The sequence below is a fragment of the Propithecus coquereli genome, unplaced genomic scaffold, assembly GCF_000956105.1.
Source record: "Propithecus coquereli isolate 6110/MARCELLA unplaced genomic scaffold, Pcoq_1.0 Scaffold235, whole genome shotgun sequence".
Classification (NCBI taxonomy): Eukaryota; Metazoa; Chordata; class Mammalia; order Primates; family Indriidae; genus Propithecus; species Propithecus coquereli.
Window position 1 is genome coordinate 3,314,739 of NW_012147897.1, and position 27,495 is coordinate 3,342,233.

Genomic DNA, 27,495 nt, shown 5'->3' on the forward strand with positions numbered 1-27,495 from the left:
GGCTTCACTGTAGTAACAGAAAATGTCATGGCAATTTTTGTATTCGGAGAGGCCTCAAATCTCTGTGGGTCAGTTTCTCAGAGAGAATTCCTTCAATCTCCTACCTAGGAGAATAAGCCTGACTATCTATATCAGGAAGCTAAGAATTAGAGGGAGACCTTCACTTAACCCCTGATTTTAGAGTATCATCTCTTAATGAATGCTCTCAATAAAGTTTGGTATCCCCAAGTCCAGGGCCTCCCCTATATTATTTCTCCAGAGAATAGACCTCCAATATTCTGCTGAAATAGAAACAGGATCTGGGAGTTTTGCTGTTCCTTATTTAACCTTTGAGCTAACCCTCCTGTTTTCAGCTCCACTTCTCATCCTAACATTCAAGATATTGAGAACTTTCAATATCTATTTCTAGAATCTGTACCACAAAATAGGTTCGCATTTACATCCCCCCTCTGTAGCCTCAGTTTTCTGCTTTCTGTAATCTGCTCAATCATTCACCATTTGTGCCTCTTTTCCATCTTCCAAAATGTTGTTCTCTCTCCTTTACTGTTATCTCCTCTCCTATTCTCTTAGCCCTTGTGAGTTAGTACCAGTTTTGTTCCATTTCAAAGAAGTTTTTAAAGGGATTAAGATGTATATGTGTATATGTTCAATCCATCTTATTTTCATTACAAGGCCCCTCCCCCCTAGGAAGTTCTTGAAAGGACAAGAGACATAAAGAATATGAAAGCTTGGAAAACAAAGAAAATAACTGTTAAGTGGTAGTGTTAACAGTGGTAGTAGTAAGCTATTTTTTAATAGTTATCCCAGTATAAAGGACTATTCTCTTTGGTGCTCTAGGGAAGTGCCAAGTTTCATAAATGAAACATCAAAAATATTTGCAGCACATATATCAAAAGATTAATACCCTTAACATACAAAGAGTCTCCCCCCAAAAATGGTAAGAGAAAAAGAACCCAGCATAAAATGTGCAATAAATGATACAAAATTCACAGAACAATTATAAGTGATCAATAAACATTTAAAGAATTTAACTTCACTAGTAATTAGGAAGATAAAAATTAAAACAATGAGATACTTTTCTCTCATCAGAGTGGCAAAAGTTGTACAGAGTGATAACATCCAGGGTTAGTAAGATGTGCAAGATGTGACAATGTTCCCAGTGATAACCAGAAACCTAAAAATAAAAGGGCCTTTTTGTTCCTAAGTTATTCTAACCCCCACCTTTGACTCACTAGGTGACTCTGAACAAGTCACCTCTCTCTGGGTCTCAATTTCCTTATCATTGAAAAACAAAAACAAAAATTATTAAGAGTATCTAACTTGCTTATCTCACAGAAGTACCGTGAAGAAAAAATACAACACTGGCCACGAAAGGACTTTGTGAACTTCACAGCACAATAAAATCATGTAGCATTTATGAGAAAGAAAACCAGTAAGTAATTCTCAAAAATAAACTGCTTATTGTTGGCTAAACATCCTATGAAATAAACAACTAATTTTCCCAAAGAACTACAAGAAGAGAATTAAAAGGAAGAAATTTAGGTTCTAGCTTCACCATATGACTTTAAACAAGTCCTCTAATCTCTGCATTTCAGCTTTTAAAGATCTCTAAGGATTCCATAACTGTGAGGAAAAAAAGAAATAAAACCCTTGAACTGAAACAGTTGGAAGTCAAACTTGCCAGAGTCTCTGGCCTGAAGAGACTAAGATCATAGGTCAGCTTTGCAGAGACATCCAGTTTACTGATCCACAAACATTTTTTACTGGCCAGCCCTCTTTGTTGGTTTGTATCAAAGAAATAGCAAAATAACAGCATGATCATACCTCCTTAAGGGCCTATGACAAATACTCCTTAGTTTTGTGTACAGACCAGACCCAGAAATACAAAGTACTGGAGGTTCTGAACTCAGCCTTTGCACTCCACTTTTTCTATGGTGAGCAACTTGGAACAGCAGAAACAGGACTATAGCTTTGGAAGTAAACTCACAGGGGAAACAACTCCATGGTTCTGTCTAGACACATTGAATACTAGCAGACCATGTAAAATTGTCCCTAAAGGAAATGACAAGAGCTCCCAATTAGCAGAATTAATCAATGAGTATGACTCATCCCACAGGAAATATCTACCCTCTATTATCTCTTTCTTCAGATCTCCTAAAAACAATGGGTCATAATGACTTATTGAGCACTTAGCATTTGCAAATCCTACATACCAAACATCCCATGAGCCGCTTTCACTTACAGAGGCCAATTTCTTTCTCAAACCAAACCTGCTGTTGAGGAATTATTGCCTCCATTTTATAGATAAATTAACGTTCCAAGAAATTAACAGTCCTATCCAAAATCATGGATCACTATTATTATTATTTATTATTATTCTCATTTTAATGATGAGGAAACTGAGGCTCAGAAGGAATAAATAACTATTATTAAGTAGCAAAATGAGTTTTTGCCCCAGTTGGTTCTGCTATTAAAGCCTACATTAATTCCACTACACCACCTTTGCTGTTCTATGCTAAACCACAAAACGAAAATAAGATTTCAACTCCATTGAGTATTCAGTTAAAAACAAATAACATATACAGACTCTTTCTTTCAGTTCCTGCTGAAGAATAAATGTCATCACTTCTGAAAAGCAGTTAAGCAGCAGTGTTTACAGCCAAGAAAATCAAGGGGGAAGGTGACTATCTTAAGATTCCCCCGTGTATGACAGTACCAAAAGAAACTAAGGAAAGATGACATTGGTCCAAGGGCTTCTCACTCTCATGATGAAATCATATTCCCATGGCAGCCAATCACTGTGGCCATAATCACGAAATAATCACAAAATAAACGGCTGAATAATTTGATTAGCAAATTCTGCCATTATTGGTCTCACCCAACGATTTTAACGAAAAGCCTCTCTTAGAACAGAATCTCTTCCAGGCCATATGCAATACTCTGACTCTTAAAGCAGTGAGACCAGGGTCCCCAACTCTGCCTGGATGGTGATCTAAGAAAGGAATAACCGACTCCCAACCCTAAGTAATTTACTTAGAGGCTTTGCATGTATTGTCCCACAAGCAACAACTCCAGCCTCACAAATTTTGCTTCCTAATAATAATTAAGTGGTCTATCTAGCTCATAGAAAAGGAAAAAAACCTGTAGGAGCAAAAGTAGGTAAGATTAATTTTGCAGAAAATACATTAGAATTCTTTTCTGAGTTGCTAGTGTGGGATTAAAAAAAAAAAAGAATATACCCTGCTGCTGGGTAGCAACTGCTTCACAAATCAGGTGTCTGAAGTTTAGGCTCAAACTGGCTTATTTAAAAGGCCAATTATTAGCAAACACTATCATTGTAGCTTGCAGGTGCTGCTATTTTGCTCTGTTGTTGCTTGCTCAGCCTCAAATGGCCAAAAGAGAAATCAATTCCACAGATTTCTACTGCCATCAGCTAGCAAAAACTCTGTGCTTGACTTCACAAGCTGAGAGAAAGGAAGAGAATGTTGCCCTATTCAAATTTTAGAACAGCCAAAACCTCAACTCATGTCCTAGCTTTGCCACTTACTAGCTGTATAACGTTGGTCAAGTCCCTCAATCTTTGTGAGCCTCAGTTTCGCCATCTGTAAAACAGATAAAACAATGGGCTGTGGGGATGAAATTAACTAATTGTACATGACACATGATGTTAGTCTCCTTGCCCTTATAAAGAATATACTTACACACAAAGTACCTGCCCTACGTTTCAAGTTCTTACCCTTTAGGAAAGAGAACATGTTTAATTTCACAGACTACATGAATATCAACAGTAGAATATTCTCCTCATCCTCACTCTAGCATTTAACACAGGCCATGCACATGACAGGCACAAGACAAATGACATCCAATCAGACTTTAACTTATGGAATAACAAAGCTGCTAGGGAGGATGCCTAGTCCAGGCCCAATCTCTTCCAAGAATAATCAGAATTAAGCCAATCTGGAGAAACACTTAACTTTCCATACCTTAAGAGATTTCTTCATTCAAACCCTTTAGTACCAAACTCCCTTCTGGGGCAATGCAGATACAGAGACAAATCAGCCACTACCAAGCTCATGGTACAATGACACAGATATCAAAACAGAAAACTACAATATAGAAGATATTAATTTATTGCCTTACAGTTCCAAATCAATTCCTCATTCCTCTGTTCTGTGATACCAGAGTAGACTCTGCAGACTACATTTCTCCTTTTCCAGCTGGAAGGAGACTACAAAGCTGGGGAGAAAGAAAGGACTTTTTCCAGTGTTTAGTTTTCTACAAGGCAGCAAATATATCCATGTGCAGGGGGGTCTTGGTACATTTCAATGAAGTGACTCTCCAGATTCTGAGGCAAGCACTGCCCAGCCAGTTTCTTCTTCACTAAGCAGCCATACACTCCTCAGAGGTCTGAATCTCAGCCTTGTGGAGCTTTCTTCTAAGGTTTTAAGTTTCTTCCTTGTTTACTTTTCCCTCAGTCTTAGGTATGGCAGTCATTTTCTGCAGTTACTACCTCTGTTATATCTTAGAGTTCTCTTTTACCTCTTTTATAGTTAACCACCTTTTACCCACTTAACAATTCTCTATATTAAAAAATTTTTACCTGTTCAAATTATTGGTGATTTCGGTCTCCTTAACTGGACCCTGACTGATTGATATAAGTAGGATAAATGCTATGATACTGGTTATCAAGACCAGCCTCCATATTTTACAGGTAAACAGAAATTTAAAACATTGGAAGTAACCTTCCCAAAGTCACACAGTGGTAGACCTGGGACTAGCAGTCATGCTCCTGACTCTCAATAAACAATAAACCTATTCTGCATCCAGTGTCTGTGATGGCTGTTGAAATAACAAGAGATGAACTATAACAAATCCTTCTCATCAAGGAAGCCCGCTATCTCACAGATGGGACAGACAGTTGAACAAGAGAATTCTAGCACCGGATGACAAGCTCTAAGGGAAAGAGAAAAGGAATTACTAGCTCTAGGAGGGTCAGAAAGGTATTCCCAGAGGGTCTCATTTCACCACACTTTACTGAAAGGTTCCTAAACTGAATGGAAGGTTAAACAACCTCAAAATAAACCTGTAACCAAGGCTTAAGGAAAGAAAGTAACCAAACAGAAAACCTGAACTCCGGGCATAACCAGAAATTTCACTAATGACAGATTCTACATTAGGAAAGAATACAGAAACAAATTACAGTGAACATTCGTCAGTGTTAACTTAAGGTGACTTGCACTGGCTAACAAAGGGCAACAGGTATCAGGTGGGCCAGAGATCTCAAAAAACTTTTTTTTTCTTTTTTTTCCTTTGAGACAGAATCTTACTCTCTTGCCCAGGCTAGAGTGCCATGGCATCAGCCTACCTCACAGCAACCTCAAACTCCTGGGCTCAAGCGATCCTCCTGCCTCTGCCTCCTGAGTAGCTGGGAATACAGGGGTGTGCTACCACACCTAGCTAATTTCTTCTCTTTTTTGTAGAGATGGGGTCTTGCTCTTATTCACAATGGCAGGGAAGGCTTTTTAGAGGAAAATATAATTATGCTAACTAAGCTCTGAAGAAAGGTTGGCAAGACTGCAGAGGAGATGCAGCCTGTTTCTGAAGGCATTTGCATATGAGGAACAATATATTAATACCTATGGTGAGCACACACTGGCACAGCATAATAGAAGAGCCCTTTCTTGAGCCCCAGACCAGAGAGGAGGCCTAATTTACCTTCCTTTCCAGTTCTAGCTGAATCATGCTTCTCATTGCTTCCTTCAAACAAGCTCTTTCATATTTCTGAGATTTTGCACATACTGTTCCGTCTGCCTACAATGCCTTTCTTTCCCTTTCTAAGATCTGATCCATCCCTCAAGGCACAAACCAATCATCACTTTCACTATAAAGTTTTCTCCAATCACTCCCTGCACCCCTCGATCCTGGCAGAATTAATGATTCCCTGTTCAGTGCTCTTTGTATATCTCTCAATTATAGTACTTCTTACACTATAATGTAATTATTTGCTTGTGTGTCTCTTCCCAAACAGAACATGAGATTCCTAAGCAGGACATTCCCCTTATTGTTCCTTGTACACAGCAGGAGCTCAGCAAATGTAAAAAGAATTGTTTTCCTGGATTGACTGGAAGAACTCAGCCTTTAAGCCTAAGAATGAATGGATCTCGGAGCCCTAACATTCCCTGATTCATAATGAAGCCCTCCTGGGGTCTAGAACATTAGGCTGTACTAGAAACTCAGTAAATATTTCTACTTCAGAGCTTAAGTATTTCCTTGTCCCAAACTAGCAATGCAACTGTGTATCTTTAGAGTTCCACTAAAGGAATTAGTTTGTTGCAAGTCCAAATACAACAGTTCTTTATCCTCCTCCTTTACATAAATTGGGAAAATGGACTGAGAATCCTTTTTTTTTTTTTAAGACAGAGTCTCCCTATGTCACCCTGGATAGAGGGAGTGCCATGGCATCAGCCTAGCTCACAGCAACCTCAAACTCCTGAGCTCAAGCCACCCCTCCTGCTTCAGCCTCCCAAGTAGCTGGGACTACAGGTGCACACCACCACGCCCAGCTAATTTTTTCTATTTTTAGTTGTTTGGCTAATTTCTTTCTATTTTTAGTAGAGACAGGGTCTCGCTCTTGCTCAGGCTGGTCTCGAACTCCTGAGCTCAAGCAATCCTCCCACCTCAGCCTCCCAAAGTGCTAGGATTACTGGAGTAGCCACTGTACCCAGCCTGAGAATTCTAATCAGCTGAAACCTTCCTAAGGAAGAGGATATCTAATATACATGTCGCTAGCATATTTTTTCTTTTGGCGGCTCATTATGACTTAAAGAGGATGTATCATGCACTGCAATCAGAAAGTAGGAGTTGAAGTCAAAAGAGAATGAGTCCCAGGCTCTGCCACTCTTTACTTTTCCAGGTGAACTTGGCTAAGTTGTTTAACCTCTCTGACTTTCAATTTCCTTAGCTGGGAAACAGGAAAAATACTACCTGTCCCACCGGGCTCCTATAGGATCAAATGAGGACTATTCCTCATTGCATTGCACTCTGACCTTATGGATCTGACCCTCTCTATAGAAAGCCACAGACAAAGGCCAGAACAGAGAAGAGACAGAGCAGTAGGGTTTGAGTCAGACAACCTGAGATTAGTCCCAGTTTTACCACTCAATTGTGTGATATGAGCAAGGCATTTAATCTCTCTGAACCTCAGACTGTCCTATCTATAAAATGGGAATAATCCTACCCGCCCTACTTACCTCACAGAATCACTATGAATCTTTAAAAAAGAGAGAGGAGAGATAATATGGATAAAAGCTATTTACTTGACAAACCACTAAGTTTCATTGTAATACCTCACTTGTATGGAATTCAGCAATCCAAATACCTTGTCTTTCTGGAACACAGAGAACTAGGAAGCAAACAAAAAAGGCCTCTCCAAAGCAAAAATAACTGTCTTTAATTCTTCACACTTACTACTAGTAGGATCCCTAGGGCCTCACTCTTCCTTTGAAAACACATCTAATAAACTCAGCAATTTGGGAACACTACATATAGTAGGTGAGAAGGGACAAAGAAAGAAAGGAGGACAATATTCTCTGTTGTGTTTCACAAACACCAAGGAGAAAAAGCAGAAAAATAATTCAAAACAACCACAAAAATGTTAGGCGCATAGTATTCACATACCAAAAAAGTGGCTTTTAGCTTTTGATTTTGTTTTAAAGTACAGTATCAGGGTATTTAGTGTAGAAGGCAATGGCTCCCATGGACATCTCTGCAACATAAAAAAGCAGAATAACTGATAAGTTCAAAATAATGAACTTGAATATCAAGAAGGATTCGATAATGTTCTATTTATTCTGAAGAGCGGAGTTTATAGTGTTTTTAGGGGGAAAATCCACTCAAAACAGTACATTTTAAAAAAAATTTTGTGTTTAATGGGTAAAGCCTCAATGTTCCAGGTAAGTTAGTTATCTGCGGGTGCCTCAGTCTAATTTGCTAACAAACGTTAAATTTATCGATGGACTTTAGTCAAGAAAAATCACATCTATTTGCTAGGCCATACTGTATTAGGTTATGCTGTTGGGAGTAAACAGCCACATTCCCATGGATGTGGAAGTGAATGAGTATGAGTACAGTCACATAGACTGACCCATCTGACACTCCATACTGTGTGCCACCTTAAAGTCTGCTCACATATCCTTCTAGATAGGTGTCGTAAGGTCACACGGCTTGTTAAGCAATGGATTCAAAACCCAGGTCTCAGGCCGGGCACGGTGGCTCACGCCTGTAATCCTAGGATTCTGGGAGGCCAAGGCAGGAGGATCGCTTGAGCTCAGTTTCAAGACCAGCCTGAGCCCTGAGCAAGAGTGAGACCCTGTCTCTACCGAAAACAGAAAAAATTAGCAGGGCATGGTGATGCATACCTGTAGCCCCAGCTACTCAGGAGGCTGAAGCCAGAGGATCGCTTGAGCCCAGGAGTTTGAGGTTGCAGTGAGCAATGATGATGCCACTGTACTCTAGCCTGAGCAACAGGGTGAGACTCTGTCTCAAAAAAAAAAAAAAAGATCTAGATTGCCTCCTGCCTTCCCCACTACAGAGGACTGGAGGTTTTCTTTTCCCTCTGGAAAGAGTAAAACAGAAGCAGGCACAGTTAGGGGCAGGGTTTCTATGCTCAAAATAAGAGTGTAAGTGAACTGAATATTGAAGACCTCCCTGAAGCCTTCTTCTCCCACTTAGCTTCCAGACCACTGGCAACTTATAACTGCTAGGAAGGAAACTAGAGGATTCTTTCAGAGAATCTGACCAACCCTAGTGGAAAGACCTAAACACACTGACATTATAGCTGTCCCACATATAGCCCGGGCAGATCACCATATAGTAAAGTCCACCATCAGTAAGCCCAAGCCATATATTTAAAACTTCCAATCAACTTTTTAGTATCCCACTTTTAAACATAAACAACCAAGGATCACCAGACATCTGGGAAAACTATAATATGAAAGACAGAATTCAGATCCTGTTTCCATCAGAAGATATTTGAGGATCCAAATGAAAAGTTATTTGAAAGAAAGCATAATAATTATGATTAACTTGGTCAAAGTTTGTCAATGATTAAAAAATCAGAACAGATGAATCTATACCATCAATGGGATAATAAATAACTCTTTCTAAACCTAGTGGTTTGTTTTACTGATGGCTATTCACTTCATCGGGGGAAGAGGTATAATAAATAAAAAGTAATTTGCTGTGTCCAGAAAGATGCTGCATTGTATCTGCATTTATTTTTCTGATTCCAAAGATAGCTGTTGTGAATTTATCTACATATAGATGAAGTGAGTGTTCTACTGAAGGCACTACAACAAAGAAACTAATGGGTCATAAACAAAAGCATTAAGAAACACATCACTGTGTCTACTAATCTTTGATGCTACAACATGTAGTTAGATTTTTATATGTAAAAAATTCTAGATGAACCTAGAGGAGGGAGGTACCTCATGCCCTGGCATTTCACTTTCAGAAGGGAGAACTTCACAGAAAACATGGTGCTTGAGATGAGTTTTAAAGAAAGAGAAGAAGTTTGTCAGGCAAAACAGAGCAATAGAAAAGAAGGGAAGTATAACATAGAAGAAAGACTAACAGGGACCAGTCCAAATGAGCATGGAAGGGTTGAGAAACTGCAAATAATTCAGTATCACTGGAGCACAGGCAAAAGCAGTGGGAAATGAGGTTGAAAGGGCAGGCACAAATCAGATCAAGGGACCCCTTGTATGACATAGAAGGAATCTGGACTCTAAACTGAAGGCAATAGGGAGCCAATGAAGAATTTTAACAGCAAATTGAGAGACCAGATTTATATCTTGGAAAGATCACTCTGATGATGAGGTGACAGATTTGGGGGAAGACTGATAGCTACAATCTTCCAAGCTTTGTACTATATGCTCCCAAAAGGCAGCTCTCACGCTTACAAACCCCAGGTTCTGTTCTCAGCATACTGTAAAGCAGATTATTCTATCCCTAAAAAACAAGCAGCTACCAGAGACACTCTAATAGTCCCCCTGAGGAAACCAACAGCTCAAGGCCTCCACCTCCAGCTTCTTTTTCTCTCCTCAGGTCTTCTTTAAGCACACAAAGACTGTGTTATGTTACTTTACCAGAGAGTATCTCTCAGTCTCGTTTCAACAAAGACATGCTTCTTCCCTAAACCCTTATCTCCCAATTCCCAATGACTGTGGCAAATTCCAGCCATTTCTTAAAACTCTATTAAACTAACATACATACCTAACACCCATACAAACACTTACATTACTGTCTGATTTCCCCACATATCTTCCTTAAGGAAATGGGAAGAAAGACAGAAATGAATATATAACGAGCACAGACTCAATGCTTGATCTTTTCTATATATTCACTCATTTAGTCCTCACCATAATGTTGGGCAAGGTAATGTTTATATTCCCATTTTTAGAGATGAATAAACTATGGCTCAAAGAGATTAAATGATTTACCTAAGGTCACAAAGCCAGTATAAGGCAAAGCTGAGATTTGAAACCACATGTCTGTGGGTTCATCAACACTCTTCCACTACCTCATATTAGGTTTCCCCATATGTTACTTTATTCATTACTGAATCTTCACTTAATATAGTCTGTTGAATTGCATTATATTAAGCCACTCACTGAACAGATCAGCAACCAGAAAAAGCAACTAAACAGAAAAACAAAGAGCAAATAAAACACTTGAACAACAGATGCAGGAACCAAAAAACAACAAAAAAAGAACTAGCAGCAACACCAATCCCAACAAGCTCTTCAGAGCCCTAACTGATACTGGCAAGGATCAAAATAGCCAAACTGTAAGTTGATAGACCTCCATTCTAGAATTTTATTTCCTCCTCAGCGAGCCCAGCAGAGTCCCAGGTAAAATACTGCCTAGTCAGACACACATCACAAATGAATTCCAATAAGCAGATGCAATCTCTCCCTGTAGCCTTCCCACTCTAACAAAACCACCGGGAATTGGAGAAAGCTTTTGTTCTCCATCTGAACTGCCTGCAAGCACCCTTGCTGGTAAGGGAAATTGGGTTTGAGAAGCAGATGGCTTGTCAAAGAACCTAAAACCTAAAATGAAAAGGAAGCAATTTACTAAAACCAAACATTCCAAAAAGGAAACCAAGCCTCTCCGAGGTGACAAAGAGTACTGTCATAGTCATGACTCGCCCTCTAATCATAGGGTCCCCAGAGCACCTTGCAGGAGGGGCCAAGATTCAGACTAGCTCTAGCTGCATATCACCACAGGTTCACATTAACGTTCTTGATTTTTCTAAAAGTTATTATCAGTTGTTTGTAGCAACTGTGTTTGTTATGGAGATTTGACTATCAAAGGATTTTGTCATGGAAGAAAAGTACTATTACCCTAATTAGACCCTCAATATAATAAGAGGAAGCAGAAAGGAACTTATAGGTTATGTAAGTTAACGTTAGGCTATGTAAGTTAGGAAAGAACCTAAAAATTGAGCTGGCATAAAGTAGATGCTTAATTTGGCTGTGCATTTCAAAGTGCCATGCAACTTAAGTCCCTTACCCTCTCAAGGTCTTCACTTCCTCACCTAATTCAACAGTGAATTCCTCACCTAGTTAACCTAATTCAACAGTTAAATGGTACAACATTTAACTTTAAAAATCAGTTGAATTAAATGATCTCAAAAACACTCTAGGATTCTATGATACATAATCAAGACTCTACTTGGACAAGAAGCTCTTATTGCCAATATCCACCTGCTTCTTCTAGCTACATTCTCAGGACTAACAGCTTACCTCCACCCGTCCATCAGCCATTCCTAAGCCAGAAGCATCCTGTACAGTGCAGCTCACCACCTGTGCTGGATGCTTCATTAAGTGTAAAGCTGATACTGTACTTTGCTAGAAGGCTGGTGCACAAATGTTACCTGGAGATGAATAAATCAATCCAGTTGTGCTGGGTTGCAATTGTAAGGGCAGCATGTGTGGGTCTAAAAACAGATGGTCTTATATGGAGGACTTGGCTTCTATCTGATTTTCCTAAGGCAAGCAGGTTTGGATCAGTAGGAAGCCTGGTTGGGAAGTGCCTGAGTAGAGCTAGTACCCAGTGATGAGAAAAGATGACAGAAATGCACATGCAGTTTCTTTCCATAATAAATGAATGTATCAGAGGCTGCAATTACCAGAACCCCAAGCCCTTATTTTTGTACCTACTCATCAACTTCTAAATCATTTTCTTTTCAGTCCAACACTTCTTTCTTGATTAACACAAAGACGAGCTCAGGGAGATACAGACATGGCACAAAACAAGAATTTTAAGATCTGCTGACTAGAACGAATTGAAAAAACAAAGAAAAACAAACTGAACTTATTTGATGGCAGTGGAATGAATGCCCAGGGCATTGTCAATAATACTGGGTATGCAGTAAACATATGTTTAATGAATGAAGTAATGTGCAAGGCACCATTCTAGGTGTTTTACATATTCTCTCATTTAATTCTCAAGACAGCCTTTATTTTATTATCTCCATTTTGCAGATAAGGAAATTAAAGCTCAAAAAAGTCAGATATTCTGTCCGGAGTCCCACATCAAATTAGTCCCACATCAATTAACTGATAGAAGTCAGAACTGAACCCTCAAGGGCTCAGTGACCCCAAAGCTCTATGCATTTTATTCGTTAGCCTCCTGTCCTACCAATGGCCTTCTTGCTGTTCCTCAACACACACCTAGTTCATTCATACCTCTGCATCTTTCTACTTCCTACTTCCTCTGCTCTGAATTCCCTTCTATCACATCTTCCCATGGCTTTCTATTTAAGATTGCTCAGGTCTCTGCACAAATGCGATCTCTTCAGAGGCTTTTCTTCATCATCCTCCCAACATATGCTGTTCCCTTATTTTGCTTTATTTTTTATTATGGCATTAACATTGTATTATTTATTAATGTGTTCATTTGTTTACTGTCAGTCTCCCCTGCTAGAATGAAAGACATGAAATTTGTCTTGGTCACAACTGTATCCCTAGCACTTAGAACAGTGACTGGTATAGCAGGTGCTCATCAAATATTTATTGAATAAATGAATGAATAAATTCTATGTGCTCAGAATCACAAAGCTCTGTAATATTAGTGTAGTGGTAGTTGCTATACAGCAGAAAGATCACAGGCTTTGACATCTGGCAGACCTGTGTTCAAGTCTCTTACTGACTATGATGGTGTAACTTTCAATAAGTCTCTAAACTTCCTTAATCTCCTCATCTGTAAAATGGGTATAAAAATATAAGTCCCATAGATTTGTTATGATTAAATGAAATAAACCCATGAATATGCTTTGTGCAAACTATAAAGTACTATATGAATGTTTATTATGATGACAAAAAAAAAAAATTAGAGACAATCAAGCCCTTCACTTCAGAGATCACTCCAAGGCCCTAAAAAGTAAAGTAAACTATCCAATGTCCCACAGTTATTTGGAACCAAACTATTAGACTCTAGGACTCTAGGTGACCATGCTAGTACATGTGGCATTACCCCCTAACCCCCAAACAGATTACCTGTCCTCTGGTACTCTACTTTCTCTTGGTTCTTCCTCTACCTCACTGGCTACTCCTTTGATCTTCTCAACTTCTTAATGTTAGCTTGTCCAGGATTTGGTAGTCTGATCTCTACTCTAGCTATACACATTTCCTAGGTGATCACATATACTCCAAGGTTTTACATATGCTAGTGACTCCCAAATTTATATCTCCAACTCGAACATCTCTAAATTTCAGACTTGTATATCCAAATGCCCACCTGACATCTCCTTTTGGTTGTCTAATAGCCATCTTAAAATGTAATATGTCTAAAACCAAATGCCCCTCCCTACAAACCAACTCCTCAGTCTTTTGCATCTCTATAAATGGCAACTCTAATCTTATACTTGCTCAAGGCAAAGATCTCAGAATCTTCTTCTTTTTCTTTTTTTATTTAATTTTTTATAGAGCTGGGGATCTTGCTATGTTGCTCGGGTTGGTCTTGAATCCCTGGCCTCAAGTGATCCTCCCACCTTGGCCTTCCAAAGTGCTAGGATTATAGGTATGAGCCACCATGTCCGGCCAACCTCAAAATCTTCTTTGACTACTTTCTTACTTTCATAACTCCCATCCAATCTATTAGCAAATTCCATCAGCTCTACTTTCAAGACATATCCTGATTCTAACCATTTCTTACCACTTCTACCACTACCACACTGGCTCAAGCCTTTATTATCACTCTTTAACTATTGTAACAGCTTCCTATCTGAACCCCCTGCTTCTGCCCTTGCTATCTGTCTATCCCGTCTCTCTCTCTTCCCAGAAGCCAAAATCATCCTTTTAAATCCAATTCAGAACATGTCACTCCACTCTGTTCAAAATCCTGCAATGACTTCTCATCTCAGAGTAAAATACAAGGTCATTACCATGTCCTACAAGATACCATGTAATCTAGCTCCCTTCTACCTATCTGATCTTACCCCTTACCATTCTTCCTCCTTGCTTAATACTGCAATAAAATTAAATTTTAGCATCAACATTTGTGTTGTTTGGAAACAACTCTGAGGTGGCCAAAAGCACAGAGACCAAGAATATGTGAGCCTTGGATCCCTCAGTGTGAACAGCAGGAACAGTATTCCCTTTTGCTCCTTAATAAACCAAGCACAATCCCACCTCAAGGACTTAGTACTTAACAGTTCTCTCTACCTAAAGCATTATTGCCTAGAATTATCAATATGACTTGCTCCTTTATTTCATTAAGATCTTTACTCAACCTCTATCTCATCAGAGAATCCTAGGCTAACTGATTATATCTAAAATAGTTCCTTCCCTTTCAACCACTCCTTTTCCCCATACACTGCCTGATTTTTCTCTCTATCCACTAGAACACAATTGAAAGCAAAGACTTTATTTTATTCACTGCTCTATCCCCACTCAGTGCCAAAATCAAATTGAAAGTCCTCTATAATCAATACCAGTAATCAATTTCCGCCATTAGTTGTTCTTTAACTATATCTTAAGTCTTCAGTCTGGTCTTTCCCTAAACAGACTATATATTCTTTGAAAACGTCCCTTTTCTGGACATACTGAGAACTTTCTTTGTTTTTTCTTTTTTTTTTTTTTATTTCCCCCAACCTAGCCACCCCTCCTGGGCACTTTCAATTTAACATGATTTTTTTTTCTAAGAAAAGAAAAGAATGGTAAGATGAAACCATATTTTTTCCTCTGGGACTCTCTTATAATTAACTAAAATCAGTATTAATAAGCACCTTTGGTACAGAAGGATGTTACTAAGGTAGGTAGTAAAGTATAAAAAATAGATACATAAAAATAGTAACAAGATGGGCAATAAGCTCATGAAAAGTTGCTCAGCATCATTAGCCATCAGGGAAATGCAAATCATACCAAAATGAGATATCCTTTCACATTTACTAGGTTGGCTAAAATAAAAAAGACAACAAGTGGTTGCAAGGATGTAGAGAAATTAGAACCTTCATACACTGCTGACAGGAATGTGAAATGATACAACCACTTTGGAAAACAGTCTGGAGTTGCTCAAAATGTTAAACACAGAGAATTACCATATGATAAAGCAATTCCACTGCTAGATATATACCCAAGAGAAATAAGAAACCTATGTCTACATTAAAACTTGTATGCAAATGTTCATAGCAACATTACTTGTAACAGCTAAAAGCAGAAACCCCCCCAGGTGTCCATCAAGTGATAAATGAATGAAATGTGGCATATCCATACAATGGAATATTCAGCAATAAAAAGGAATGAAGTACTGATACATGTTACACCATGGATGAACCTTGAAAATACGCTAAATAAAAAAAGCCAGTCACAAAAGGCCACATAATATATGATTTCATTTATACGAAATGTCCCAAACAGGCAAATCTATTGTAGAAAATAGATTAATGGTTGCCTAGGGATGGTGAAGATGGGATAAATAGGGGGTAACTGCTAACGGGTTCGAGTTTCTAAAGAGGTAATAAAAATTTTCTAAAATTGACTGTGGTAATGATTATACAACTCTGAATATACGAAAAGCTGCTGAACTGTATACTTCATATGGGTGAATTGCATGGTACATGAATTATATCTCAATATGCTCTTTAACTTTTAAAATGCAATCTGGGGCTTATTTTGAGTTCCATTATCAATATTCTTCCCATTCACATTCAACTTAACATTTATTGAATGCTACATACTCTCACCTTCTTTATTTTACTTAATATAACCAAAAGCTATCAGAGAGGAATTATCAACTCACTCATTTTGCAGGTAAGAGACCCACATCTCATAGAAATTAAATAATTACAGATTTTTAGGAAGTTATCAGAGCTAGGAGTTAATCTGCACTGTCTCAATCTAGGGCTGTTTCTCAGCTCTCTCCCCCCACTTCTTACTAGTGAGCACAATTACGAGTGACTATAGCACTTATTCATAAAAGTTTCTATGAATTAATTTATGACTTAATAAACCAAAGACTAAGATTGTAAGAACAAATTTTTAATCACAGATTAAGAGAATGATTACCAAAGCTGTATATCATAAAATCCAATATCCTGCATTTAATTACTTGGTTAGCAGTACTCTGCTACATGAAAAGAGGGGGCTAGGTCTGATTCCCAACTTCATCTATGTGGAAAAAAAAGGAAAAAAAAGTACAGAGCATTCCCCGACAAACCAAGAGCCATAAGCACTTCGAAATGATTTACAACTGAGTAGCCAATCTTGAAATAATACAGCTTCTCAATAACAGTACTGAAAAGCACTTATTAAAAAGCTAGCTGTGTAGGCCGGGCGCGGTGGCTCACACCTGTAATCCTAGCACTCTGGGAGGCCGAGGCAGGCGGATTGTTTGAGCTCAGGAGTTCGAAACCAGCCTGAGCAAGAGCGAGACCCCATCTCTACTAAAAATAGAAAGAAATTAATCAGACAACTAAAAATATATAGAAAAAAATTAGGCGCATGCCTGTAGTCCCAGCTACTCGGGAGGCTGAGGCAGAAGGATTGCTTGGGCCCAGGAGTTTGAGGTTGTTGTGAGCTAGACTGACGCCACAGCACTCACTCTAGCCTGGGCAAAAGAGTGAGACTCTGTCTCAAAAAAAAAAAAAAAGCTAGCTGTGATGAGGAAGTTTTTTAGGGTGATGGAGCTATTCTGTATCTTGACTGTAGTGGTGGTTACACAAATTATGCATGTGTTAAAATTCATAGAATTATATTACAAGTCAATTTTACTGTTAATTTTAAAATAAAATTAACAAAAACTGCATATTAAATAATAAGCTACCTACAAGAAAAATAACTCAAAAATAGGCAAAGAACTTGAATAGACATTTCTCCAGATATATAAATGGCCATTAAGCATAAAAGATGTCCAATATCACTAATAATTAGAGAAATGCAAATAAAAACCACAAGGCTACAAGGAGATACCACCTCACATCCATTAGGATAGCCACTATCAAAAAAATAAGACAAAAGAGAAAATAACAAGTGTTGGTAAGGATGCAGAGAAATCAGAACCCTTGTGTACTGCTGGTGAGAATGTAAAGTGGTGCAACCACTACTGAAATAATATAGAGATTCCTCAAAAAATTAAAAACAAGCCAGGTATGGTGTCTTGTAGCTACAGCCCCAGCTACTCAGGATGCTGAGGCAGGAGGATCGCTTGAATTTTAAGCTGTTATGTGCTATTATCATGCCTGTGAACAGCCACTACACTGCAGCCTGGATAACATAAAGAAACCCCGTCTCTTAAGAAACTGTGGTATATACATACAATGAAATATTATTTAGACTTTAAGAAGAAGGAAATCCTGTTACATGCCACAACATGGATGAATCTTAAACACATTATGCCAAGTGTAATAAGCCAGTCACAGGAAGTGAATCATTATATGATTTTACTTACATCAAGTATCTAAAGTACCCACTCATAGAAACAGAAAGTAAAATTGTGGTTGTCGGGAATCAGGGAGAGGGAGAAAAGGGGAGTTATTGTTCAACCGGTATAGAGTTTCAGTTTTGCAAGAAAAGTTCTAGAGATCTGTTACACAATGATGTGAATATAGTTACACTATTGATCTGTACACTTAAAAATGGTTAAGATGGTAAATTTTTATGTTTTGTGTATGATTTATATTAATAAATAAATAAGCAAGGAAACAAGCTGGGCATGCATGGTAATGTGACAGGGGTTAAAATGATGTTAATAATGATAGCTAATATTTATTAAGTGCTTACTACAATCAAGTACATTATCTCATCCATCTGTGACCATAATCCTATAAGGTAGGGTCTATAATGATCTCTTTTTTACAAATGAGAAGTCTGAGCCTGGAAAATTCAAATCACTTGCTCAAGATCACACAGCTAGTAACTGAAACTGAATTTGAACTCAGGCAGTCTGACTCCAAAGCCCAGGCCTTTAACCACTATACTACACACCATAAAATACACATAAAATACTACAGATGGAAGCTGATAAAGATAACTACTCAGCCCAGTCCTGACAACCTAAGCTTTAAATTGAAGAGAGCCACTTTAGATGCAGACACACTGTATATCCAAAGTAGCAGACTAGAAGACCATGGAAATAACAAGACTGTTCTTGTGAAAAAAAAAAAGATGTACATATGTAAATTTAGCTGGCCCCATAGTAATTTCCCTTTGGAACCATGCCCCAAGTCAGCTCCCACAAGAAAGAACAAACTGATACAAGCTCCAAATTATCACTCAGGCAGGGGACACACACACACACACACACACACACACACACACACACACACACACATATACTCAGACCACAGCCTCCAGCTGCCCAATTTCAATATTACCCTCCAATACTGTGAGACGCAAGTACCACCAGCTTCCCTTGTTGGCACTGTGGACTTCTGAGAAGTTTTCATGTGTGCTCTAAGCAAAGGACTCTTCCCTGTAGCACAAGTCTCTGCAGAAACAAACATCACCCTCTGCATCTCCATCCCCCAAATAGATGCTACTAGAACTTAAATCCTCCTCTTGTTTCTACTTGACTTCCTTATCCCTTCATACCTCATAGTTTATAAGGTTTATTTATTATTGTTTAATTATCTGAAAAGCAGAAACTTAAAAAAAAAAGTACATGAAGCCAAACTAAAAGGCCAATAGCATGAACAGGGGCCTAAGGAGGAGCCTGAGTATGTTCCAGAGGGATGTGGGACTAACTTTCTGCATAATCATTCCCTAATATTCAAGGAAGGTCAGTGAAGGATCCTCAGCACAAGTTCCTTTTTCTCCTGTAGTTTCTATCAAAAAACATAAAATACTATATAATAAATACATTGTGAGCTGTATTTATTACACTCTAGGCCACATTTCTTAACTTTCCGTATTTCTTTGCAAAATTTCTTAGTCTTCCAGGAATTTTAATCCTTTCCTCAAAAGGAATCTCTGATTAAACAAAGTAGCAAGAGACTCACATTCAACTAAACTTAACTGAGTACCAAGTTTCTGAATTGAATTTTTTCATAGGAGGTTTCTCATTTAATGCTCAAAAAGAATCCTTTGAATGAAGTTTTATTGGCTGCCACCTTCTTCTTTCCTTCAACCACCAAATAAAGTGAGAATCATAGTTAAAATAATTTGCAAAGATCTCACAACTAAAAATCAAAAATAAAAGTAGAGGAGCTAGGATTCAAACTCAGACTTTCTATCTCACCCCTTTGAACATCAATTTCCTCATCCGTAAAATGGAAATAATACTATCCATTTTTGAGGGTTGATGAAGGAATTACAGAGAAATTACACACAAAGTAACTCGCATCAGGGCCTGCTTGTCAATAAACATTAGTTTTTTTTCTTCCTTCATTCTTCAACTGCCTGGTTTGTTGGCTAATTCTAAATATATACTAATTTTTAAAGTTAACACTTTATTTTTCTTAGCTATCTTATTAACTGGTTTTGTCTTGGTCCTCACAAGGCTGTTGATGGCATGACGTGACTCGGGGATATGTCAGGAGGATTTCTGGCTCATCTGGCATCAGCTGGGATATTGCAGCAGAGTTCTTTATGCTCAGGGACTTGCACCAGACTACTTCCTCTCCTCTGTTATCCCTTAGATAAACAGAATTATATGCAGGTGGACTTTTTTTAAAAGCCATAATTAAATTAATTAATACAGAATTAGTATTAGAAATAGAAAAGGCCACAGTGTTCTAACCGGGCAGCAGACTACGGGGAAAGTAAAAATTGTCTGGCTGGCAGTGTGAGGGAAGAAATGAGCATCCACCAGGGAGGAAAAGGAGTCATGGCCATGGGGCAGGGACTAGGCAATACTTAAAATGGATGGTAAGCACAATCCACAAGGGCACACACTCCTACTCCCCAGGATGGGTTGTATGCCCCTGATCTATGCAGTAAGAACTAATACTAGACAAAAGTCTGATTAAAAGCTCCTCGAGGGCTGAAACTATACCTTAAATCAATCTAGATCACCAGGGCACACAACCTGGCACAGATACATACTCATATTTGTTGACTATATAAACAAATGGATAAATTAATCAAGTCAGATTGAGAGGGTTTCTCTCTTTTCAACTGTGTATGAATCCTACAAGGAGGGTGCTTATCATCACCCATGATGCCACCCATAACTCCTTATAAATATCCCTGCACATGCACAAAATGTACACTGCATCTGCAGGCCATGTCCCCAAGGGTTCTAGATAACTCACAACTGCTTCTGAAATAGAGTGACAGCAAATCCCAAATAAAACAACTCCTCATTGTTGTCAAAGTCTAAATAAATACCTTAACTGGCTGGTACTTGCCTTTCTTTCCAAATACACCTATTCAAGAACTCTGAGCCTCTGCCAAGCATGAACCCACTGCACCTTAAATATGCCCTGCTTCAGTACTTCTGTTGCCATAGACTCACCACTACCAAATCAAGGTTTACCTAAGTGCCATCCTTTTCATCTAACAACTCAAATCCAATCTATTTTATAAGTCTGTCATAACTGTTCCAGACCACAGTGTTCATTTCCTTTCTTGACTTAAAGTAGTAATGCCCATACCACTCACACTACATTCAATGATGCCTTGTTATTTTTATATAGAGGACACATATCCACATACAGATAAATGCAGGGTATGATGTGCTCATCCAACCAGTAAATCTCAACATAGCAAGAACACACTTACATTACTCAATTGCCAATGGCTCAAAAACTGGCCTAGAGTGAGTGCTGCTTGTTCATGTAAAAATGGAACATTTTCCCATTTTAAAGTGCAAGTCTGAACTACTATCTGCTATTATTATTATTCATAAAAAGGAATTCTTAACTTACCAGTTTTCTTGTCAATTTTATATAATAAATGCTTTATTATCTATGCATTATTAATAACCAGAAACATTTACAAATTCCTAAGTTTCTTCCCAAATCAAAGATAAGATTATATTGTGTACAGTGAGGTTTGGAGAATAACTGAGTTTTATCATATCTTTTTTTTTTTGAGACAGAGTCTCGCTCTGTCACCCAGGCTAAAGTGCCATGGGGTCAGCCTAGTTCTCAGCAACCACAAACTCCTGGGCTAAAGCAATCCTCCTGCCTCAGACTCCCAAGTAGCTGGGATTAAAGACAGGCACCACGACACCTGACTAATTTTTTTCTATTTTTAGTAGAGATGGGGGTCTACTGCCTTGGCCTCCGGGAGTGCTAGGATTATAGGCATAAACCACCACACCTGGCCGGGCGCGGTGGCTCACGCCTGTAATCCTAGCTCTCTGGGAGGCCAAGACAGGCGGATTGTTTTAGCTCAGGAGTTCGAAACCAGCCTGAGCAAGAGCGAGACCCCGTCTCTACTAAAAATAGAAAGAAATTAATCAGACAACTAAAAATATATAGAAAAAATTAGCCGGGCATGGTGGCACATGCCTGTAGTTCCAGCTACTCGGGAGGCTGAGGCAGTAGGATGGCTTGAGCCCAGGAGTTTGAGGTTGCTATGAGCTAGGCTAACGCCACGGCACTCTAGCCTGGGCAACACAGTGAGACTCTGTCTCAAAAAAATTAAAAAAATAAATAAAAAAAAAAAAAACCACCACACCCAGCCAAATGCAAATAGTTTTAAACACAGCTTATTTTAAATGGGCTCTCTACATTAGTCTATGCTTCTCAAAGCTATTACACCGTGATTCAATTATATAGCCAACTACAAAAGCGACTGTTAAAGTCAATTCCATAAACTCTAAAAATTTTACTGCACTCCTTTATTCAATGGCCATTCTAGACTCCGAACTAAAACTGCTCATTTTTCTCTTTTCCACTGCACACAATTTTAGAAAAACATTTCAGCCAGATGAGCACATCTGTGCAGTGTGCAACAAGTGTAAACAATTTAACAGGAGTTTAATGAAACATTTCCTATTCTTTATTGGAAAAAAAGATCAGAAAATTCTAACATGGCAACATCAGGTTGCAAATTGACATTTTTCAATTAGATTTTTTTATATGAATATGCTAATTTTAAATCCCATCTGGTTACATGGTGCAGCTGCCCTGAATGAATTTCCAGTTATTAGGCACTTCACTAAAGTATTCAGAACTACCATGTGCCATCAGTACCAACAGCCACAAGCACAACTTAGAAAGTACTTACATACCCATGCTGGTAAGAGAGAATTTCTTAGTCTGTCCTGGAGAGGAAGGGATATACAGGTAAATTGAAGGAATAATTTCACATTTTTAAGTACCTTTCCATTTTACTTCCTCTCCTCTTAAAAGGCAATAGACTTTCCCACAGTTCCTTGGCCTAGAGAGTTTTACCTACCTTTCTGCCTTGTACCAACAAAATCCTAAGAACCAATGCTTTAGAATTGAACTAAAACTGAGTTCAATTCCAACTCTTCCTCTTTCAAACTGTGTGAACTTGGGCACATTTCTTAACCTTCCTGAAATTCTATTTCCTCATATGTAAAATAATATCTAACTTCGCAGGGTTGTGGCAAGGATGAAAGAAAATGTACGTATCTATAGAATGTCTGGCTCATATGAGCATTCAATAAATGGTAACTATTTTAACACTCTACTTTGTACCTCACTATAATTTGTACTTTACAGTAAATATACAATTTCCTTAAAGGTTTGTTTTAAAGATTAAATTAATTAATTCAAGTAAAGGGCTTAGAACAGTGCCTAGCACATACATAGTAGGCAATCATTGTGTTAGTTGTGGTAGTTGTTGCTACTATTACATACCAACATCATAGCATATTTCACACTGAATTCCAATGTCTTTATTTGCTGTCTTCCTCTCCATCTATTACTTAGCATAAAGCCTTGCACAAAATAGGTATTCAATAATTATCTGTTGACTAGCTGAATAAGTAACAGATGAATGTTTGAATGAATGAACTGAATTTATTACCCAATTTTCACACAGTAGTTATTCAATAAGAATGTATTGTTTTGTGAATTGATTAATCCTATCAAGCCTGCATGATAAGTAGGGGAGTTATTATGATGGGCTTGTTTTACAGATAATAAACATAGGCCCAGAGAGATTAAAGGTTAAGATCATTCACATAGGGTAGGAACTACAATCCCTTTTGGTTTCTCAGAAATTAGTTCTGGATTTTTTTTCAACTAGATCTTGGTCTCTCTCCATATTTTAAAAGTTACCTACTTACTCCTTTTGGGAACTGAAGCCAAAAAAACAAACAAACAAATAAATAAAAGTTACCTATGGAATTGATCAAGTTTTTCAAATCTCAGTGGTTTCAAGAAGGGCTCTCAGAGTCAGAAGACACTACCAATGAATGATGGAAGGGTGAAGAAGGAACATATTAATAACGAAAAGAGGAGAAACACAGTATTTCTTCTTCGGGAAAGAAGGAATAAAGACCTGATTCATCCGATCTGAGCACAGAAAAAGCAATTAAGTCTGAAACTAACAAGAGGATAAAGCCCTCACTATGAACAAATGAGGTCAAAGGACACTGAGAGGGTCAAATATGAAAGGACATGGAAGTTGAGAGTCACAGGTACTTATCCACTCCTATAGATAGCACAACTAGATATAGTCTTTCTGAGGAATACTCATTCTTTCATTTAATAAAACTTAGTTCCTGCAATGAATTAGGAGAGTAACTCAACAGCGTGTAGCAAGAGCCTGAAAAAATTTATACCTTTACTCCAATTACCCTATTCCTATTTTTTCTAAGAAAGCTATCAAAAAATACAGACCAAAATTTATGACCAAAGATGCTTATCACAATATTATTTATAATATCTAAAAAAATTAGAAAATGGCCTGAATGTCTAACAATAAGGATATGATTAAATAAATCATGTCACGGAATGAAATAGCATACGGCCATTAAAACTGATGCTCATGCTGTGCCAGTCATGAGTCTGGAAAAAGAACAAAACTGATGCTCAGCCAGGTGCAGTGGCTCACGTCTGTGATCCCAGCACTTTGGGAGGTCAAGGCAGGAGGACCTGAACAGACCAATATCAAGGACTGAAATTGAAACAGCAATAAAAAACATTCCAAAAAAGAAAAGTCTCGGACCAGATGGTTTCACACCTGAATTTTACCACACCTACAAAGAACTGGTGCCTATCCTGCAGAAATTATTCCACAGCATCGAGAAGGATGGATTCCTCCCCAACACATTTTATGAAGCCAACATAACCCTGATACCAAAACCAGGAAAGGACGCAATAAAAAAAGGAAAACTACAGACCAATATCCCTTATGAATATAGATGCAAAAATTCTCAACAAAATTCTAGCTAACCGAATCCAGGTGCTTATTAAGAAAATAATCCATCATGACCAAGTGGGCTTCATTCCAGAGATGCAGGGATGGTTCAACATACGCAAATCTATAAACGTAATTCACCACATAAACAGAAGCAAAAACAAAAACCATATGATTCTCTCAATAGACGCAGAAAAAGCATTTGACAAAATTCAACACCCTTTTATGATAAGAACGCTTAACAAAACAGGCATAGACGGGGCTTACCTAAAAATGATACAAGCCATTTATGACAAACCCACAGCCAACATCATACTGAATGGGGAAAAATTGAAAGCATTCCTACTTAGAACTGGAACCAGAAAAGGTTGCCCACTATCTCCACTTCTATTCAACATAGTGCTGGAAGTCCTGGCCACAGCAATCAGGCAAGAGAGTGGAATTAAAGGCATATGAATGGGAACAGAAGAGATCAAACTCTCACTATTTGCTGATGACATGATATTATATCTAGAAAACCCCATGGATTCAACCAAGAGGATCCTGGAATTGATAAATGAATTCAGTAAAGTCTCAGGATATAAAATCAATACACACAAATCAGAGGCTTTCATATACGCCAATAGCAGTCATACTGTGAACCAAATCAAAGACTCAATTCCCTTCACAATAGCAACTAAGAAAATAAAGTATCTAGGAATATATTTAACTAAGGAGGTAAAAGACCTCTACAGGGAGAACTATGAAACACTGAGGAAGGAAATAGCAGAGGACGTAAACAGGTGGAAAACCGTACCATGCTCGTGGGTCGGCAGAATCAACATTGTTAAAATGTCTATACTACCCAAAGTGATCTACAAATTCAATGCAATCCCTATTAAAATACCAACATCATTCTTCACAGATGTAGAAAAATTAATTTTACGCTTCATATGGAACCAGAGAAGACCCCGCATAGCAAAAATAATTCTAGGCGATAAAAACAAAATGGGAGGTATCAACTTACCAGACTTCAAACTTTATTATAAGGCTGTAGTAATCAAAACAGCTTGATACTGGCACAAAAATAGAGCCATTGACCAGTGGAACAGAACTGAGAACCCAGATATAAAACCATCCTCATACAGCCATCTAATCCAAAGCAGACAAAAACATACACTGGGGAAAAGAATCCTTATTCAATAAATAGTGCTGGGAAAACTGGATAGCCACATGTAGAAGACTGAATCAGGATCCACACCTTTCACCTCTCACAAAAATCAACTCACGCTGGGTAACAGATTTAAACCTAAGGAGTGAAACTATTAGAATTCTAGAGAAAATGTTGGAAAAACTCTTCTAGACATTGGCCTAGGCAAAGAATTTATGAAGAAGACCCCAAAGGCAATCACAGCAACAACCAAAATAAATAAATGGGACCTGATCAAATTAAAAAGCTTCTGCACAGCCAAAGAAACTGTCACAAGAGCAAACAGACAACCTACAGAATGGGAGAAAATTTTTGTATGCTACAAATCGGATAAAGGGCTGATAACTAGAATCTACTTAGAACTCAGGAAAATCAACAAGAAAAAATCAAACAACTCTATCAAAAAGTGGGCAAAGGACATGAACAGAAACTTTTCAAAAGAAGACAAAATAATGGCCAAAAAACATATGAAAAAATGCTCAACATTTCTAATCATCAGGGAAATGCAAATCAAAACCACAATGAGATATCACTTATCTCCAGTGAGAATGGCCTTCATCAAAAAGTCCCAAAACAATAAATGTTGGCATGGATGCAGAGAGATAGGAACACTCATACACTGCTGGTGGGACTGCAAACTAGTGCAACATCTGTGGAAAGCAATATAGAGATACCTTAAAGAGATACAAGTAGAATTACCATTTGATCCAGCAATCCCATTACTGGGCATCTACCCAAAAGAACAAATGACACTCTATAAAAAAGACACCTGCACCCGAATGTTTATAGCAGCACAATTCACAATTGCAAAGATGTGGAAACAACCCAATTGTCCATCAATACATGAGTGGATTAATAAAATGTGGTATAAGAATAACATCTATTGGATGTCGGGCCAGGGGGAGGGGGGAGTGGGGAGGAGGGGACAGGTATATGCATACACAAAGAGTGTGATGCGTACCATCCAAGGGATGGACACACTTGAAACTAGGACTTGGGTGGGGGGGACAGGGCAACATACGTAACCTAAACATCTGTACCCCTATAATATGCTGAAATAAAAAAAAAAAAAGGCAAGAGGATCACTTGAGGCCAGGAGTTCAAGACCAGCCCAGGCAACATAGTGAGACCCCATCTCTACAAAAAAATTTTTTTAATTAGCCAGCTGTGGTGGTGCACACCTGTACTCAGGAGGCTGAGTGGGAGGATCACTTGAGCCTAAGACTTCCAGGTTGCAGTGAGCAATGATCATGCCACTGCACTCCAGCCTGGGTGACAGAGCAAGACTCCATCTCTAAAACAAACAAACAAACAAACACATGAACAAAAAAAGGCCTGATGCTTAACCAAAATTTTGATAACACTGGAAAATGTTTATGATACAATGTTAAATTAGAAAGCACGCCACCAAACTACCTATAGTATGATCTTAACTATATAAAATAAATAGAAAAAAACTTTTCAAAAAAAGCCCAAATTCTAAAAGTTTTTTTTTTTTTTTAATTGGAAACAAAGAGTTCA

The 27,495-nt window shown here is 38.2% G+C and overlaps 1 protein-coding gene across 1 annotated transcript in view; it reads right to left on the bottom strand.

Annotated features, from left to right (window-relative positions):
- The window catches only part of FAM168A (family with sequence similarity 168, member A), a 182,608-nt gene that overhangs the window by 115,676 nt on the left and 39,437 nt on the right, over positions 1-27,495 (bottom strand). The window lies entirely within an intron of this gene.